Source organism: Pteropus medius, unplaced genomic scaffold, assembly GCF_902729225.1.
Source record: "Pteropus medius unplaced genomic scaffold, Ma_sr-lr_union100, whole genome shotgun sequence".
NCBI lineage: Eukaryota > Metazoa > Chordata > Mammalia > Chiroptera > Pteropodidae > Pteropus > Pteropus medius.
In genome coordinates this window covers 4,354,064-4,357,955 of record NW_024350325.1, presented here as the reverse complement: position 1 = coordinate 4,357,955, position 3,892 = coordinate 4,354,064, and the positions used below count along the sequence as shown (strand labels likewise).

General features: G+C 33.8%; 1 non-coding gene across 1 annotated transcript; it reads left to right on the top strand.

Annotated features, from left to right (window-relative positions):
- The first annotated feature begins 1,955 nt into the window (after positions 1 to 1,955).
- Positions 1,956 to 2,074, top strand: LOC120583932 (5S ribosomal RNA). The gene has a single exon (XR_005647901.1). It is a non-coding gene; the product is annotated as a 5S ribosomal RNA (ribosomal RNA).
- Positions 2,075 to 3,892: the final 1,818 nt, after the last annotated feature.

The following is a 3,892-nucleotide window of genomic DNA, read 5'->3' as shown; positions in this document are numbered from 1 at the left end:
AGATTAAGAGCATACAAACCAGAAGGGTGTAGGGTTGCAGGGAGAGAAAACAATTTCCAATTAAATTGTTTATGAAGCGAGAGATGCTATTCACATTTATATCCTTTGTAAGCTACTGTAGTTGACATTGCTGCCCTTCCACCTATGGTGCTTTCAAAAGTTGGTTGAAGAGAAAACTTCAGTGTGAGCCAGAGTGGTAAAGAGAATTACTTTTGACAACAACCAGAAACAAAAACAGAAAAATAAATCTTTTGAACTCTCTAAAATATAGCCACAAATGCAGCCCTATAGCTCAAAAGAGAAACTGCTTATTGCATAAGTTATGATTAATTTTCCAATTTAAGTACACAGGAAAAAAACAAGTGTGCATCCTATACTAAAAGAAAATTATTCCTGTGGGTCAAAAATAAGTCAAGAATACTAGCACTTTTTTCCATTATCATTTTTCTTAGATTATTGAGGACAAGGAAAGATAACATTAAATATCCTTTTTTAAAATTCTTCTCTTTGGTTCTCCAATATAGGATAGGTTAGAGAGTAATTTTTCCTTCTCCATCTCTTTTTCAATATGTAAGGATAATTCTAGAAATATGGTGAAAGAGTAAAAAGGCGTTCTAAAGCTAGCACACTTCCAGAATTAACTTTGAATAGCTGTATTATCAGTATTTGATAGTATTGGCTTTCCGATGTCTTTTCCATATCAGTTTAGTAATTATATGTTTAATGAGATTTTCGTATATCCTTTTTTCTTTTCTTCAACCAATTTTCTTCTGTTACATGATTGCTTGTTTAATGAACACACAACATACACCCTGAGCTAATAGCAATAGCTACAGAGTGACCAGGGATAAGGTCTTACCAAATATACTGATAAAACCACATTTGTATTTGATTTCCTGTTCTCCTCTAAGGGCTACATTCATTAACGCTAAAGTTTAAACCACTGATTAAACCCAGTTACAAAAGATGAAATCACTAGTTAATTGTTCTTAGAGAATTTTGGCAGACAGGGAAAAAAAATCTGTTGCCTCTAATAGGAGAGATGAATCTCCAAAAAATAAAAACAAGCAGAAGTGTTCCTGGCAGTGGTAATTACTCAAAAGTACTTGATGACTAAATGATCTATTTATTTAATTAAGGCACCTAGTTCCGAATAAAGGAGAGTAGCCTCCCCTTGCCTGGAAATCTAAACATTTGGTAAATATCTTCAGATGTAATGCTTATCCTCAACATCTGCTCCCAGCGTTCCCCACTACCTCCAGGAAAATAACCAAGGTCAGGACTCAGCACAGTCTGAACAGGAACAATCTAGAGTATAGGAGGAAATGTTTATAAAATGAAGGAAACATAACACCTAGCTAATATGTAGCAGCAGGATCCTCAAGAATGTATGAGATGGCTTTAAACTGGGGTAGATACAGAATACAGGATGGTGAAGGGATAATTTAATGAAATAATTCAGTGTTTAACATTATGGCAAGAGTACTTGCAACATGGCCTAATACCCTGCTGGTATGGTTTTTTGAAGCTTGTACATGACAATGGGCTATCATGAGATGAAAATTAGAGAATTGCTTTGATAGAACATTAAGAAACAGATGGAAAGTCTCAGAGAGGAGGGATTGTGGGAATGGATTTATTATACGAGAATGGAGGATTCTTCCCTTCCTTCCCTTTTCATGGGATAGCCCAGTAGACACATAGGCAAAAATACATACTGGTAAACTTAACATTAGCAGCTTTGAGAAGCTTGGTAAGAGTAGCCTTTTATCGTTGCCAATATTAGATACTCTCATGATTTTGTGCTTCCTAAAATCACTGGGGAGATTAGATTATAGAATGGCAAAACCACGAGGTAGTACCAAAAGCAAAAAACAATTGTTTGAATCTTTTTCAAAACTTTTTATTTTGAAATAACTTTGCACTTACAGAAAAATTTGCAAATATAACACAGAGTCTACAGCCATGCCACCCTGAACAAGCCTGATCCCACCTGATCTCGGAAGCTAAGCAGGGTTGGGCCTGGTTAGTACTTGGATGGGAGACCACCTATGAAGACCAGGTGCTGTAGGCGTAAAAAATAAAAAATAAGGGATTGTAAGCTGACAAGGCCCTTGCAATCTATGAGGTCAACCAAGGGTTGCCTCGCCTAAAAAAAATAAAATAAAAAAATAAAATAAAATAACTAGCACAGAGAGCTTTTCCAGAAATGGCAATAGAACAACTGGATATCCACATGCAACAGAATGAAATTGAGCTCCTGCTTCACACCATATACTGTATAAGAACTAACTCAAAGTGAATCATTGATCTAAATGTAATAGCTAAAACTATAAAACACTTAGAAGAAAAGATAAAAGTAAATCTATATGAGCTTGGATTAGGCAATAGTTTCTTTAATAAGACACCAAAAGCTCAAATGAGAAAAGAAAAATATAGATAAATTGGACAGCATCAAAGTTACAAACTTTTGTGTTTCAAAGGCTACCATCAAGAAAATTAAAAAACAACTCATGGGAGAGAAAATATTTGCAAATTATTTATCAGATAAGGGAATTGTGCCTTGAATATATAAAAAAAATCCTTACAACTTAAAGATAGAAATATAAATAATTCTATTTAAAAATGGGTGAAGAATTTGAATAGCCATTACTCCAAAAAAAAAAAAAAAAGCAAATGTCCAATAAACACATGAAAAGATACTCAGCATCGTTAGTCATTACGGAAATGCAAGTCAAACCCACAATGAGCTATCACTTCATACCCACTAGGATGGCTAAAATTGAAAAGACAAACACACGAGTGTTTGGGAGGGTATGTAGAATTGGAACTCCTATATTGCTGGTGGAAATAAATATAAAATGATGCAGCCATTTTGGAATGGTTTGACAGAACTTTAAAGTATTAAACATAGTATTACCACATGAACTTACAATTCTACTTCTAGTTATATACCCAAGAAAGGGGACAACATAGCTCCACACAAAAACATTCACATGAATGTTTATAGTATCATTATTCATCCAAAAAAATGGAAACATCCCAATGCCCATCAACTGATAAATAGATAAACAAATGTGGTATATTAACCATAAAATGAAGTGAAATATTGACATGTTACAATATTGATTAATCCTGAAAACATCATACTAAGTGAAAGAAACCAGTAAAAAAAAAAAAAAAGACACATTATATAAATGTCAAGACCAGGCAAATTCATAGATAGAAACTAAATTAATGATTACCAGGGGGCAGAGTTGGAAGAGGGGGAGGATGAATGACTGCTAATGAGTATAGGATCTGTTTTTGAGGTGACAAAATGTTCTGAAATTAGATAGTCGTGACAGTTGCACAGTTCCAAATTGTACATTTTTAAAGAGTGAATTTTATGGTGTATGAATTATATCTCAATAAAACTATCATTTAAAAACCAAAACAACACAAAATCTGATCAAAAATTTGAAAAGCTTTATAGCTATCAAAGAAATTTTTTAAAAATAGCACAGAGTTCGTATATACTCTTCGCTCAGCTTCCTCTAATGTTAGCAACTTATGTGACTAGTAAAATTACCCAAACTGGGAAATTAACATTGATATGGTATTAGTAACTAAACTATAGAGCTTATTCAAATTTCACCAGTTTCACCACTAGTGTCCATTTTCTGTTCCAGGATTCATTCCAGTCAGGGAGAAGTATGTCTGGAACCAGGGAATACCCTTGAATCTCTCTTCAATCTTGTAAAATATTTTTAACTCTGAGATAAAGGATTATAATATTCTTTGAGACAGAAAGAAATTGAAGGGAGGACAAAAAAAGCCCTCAAGATAGAGGAGCAGATGCTATGTGAAATAAGTCACACCGAGAAAAACAGATACTGTATGATCTGACTTA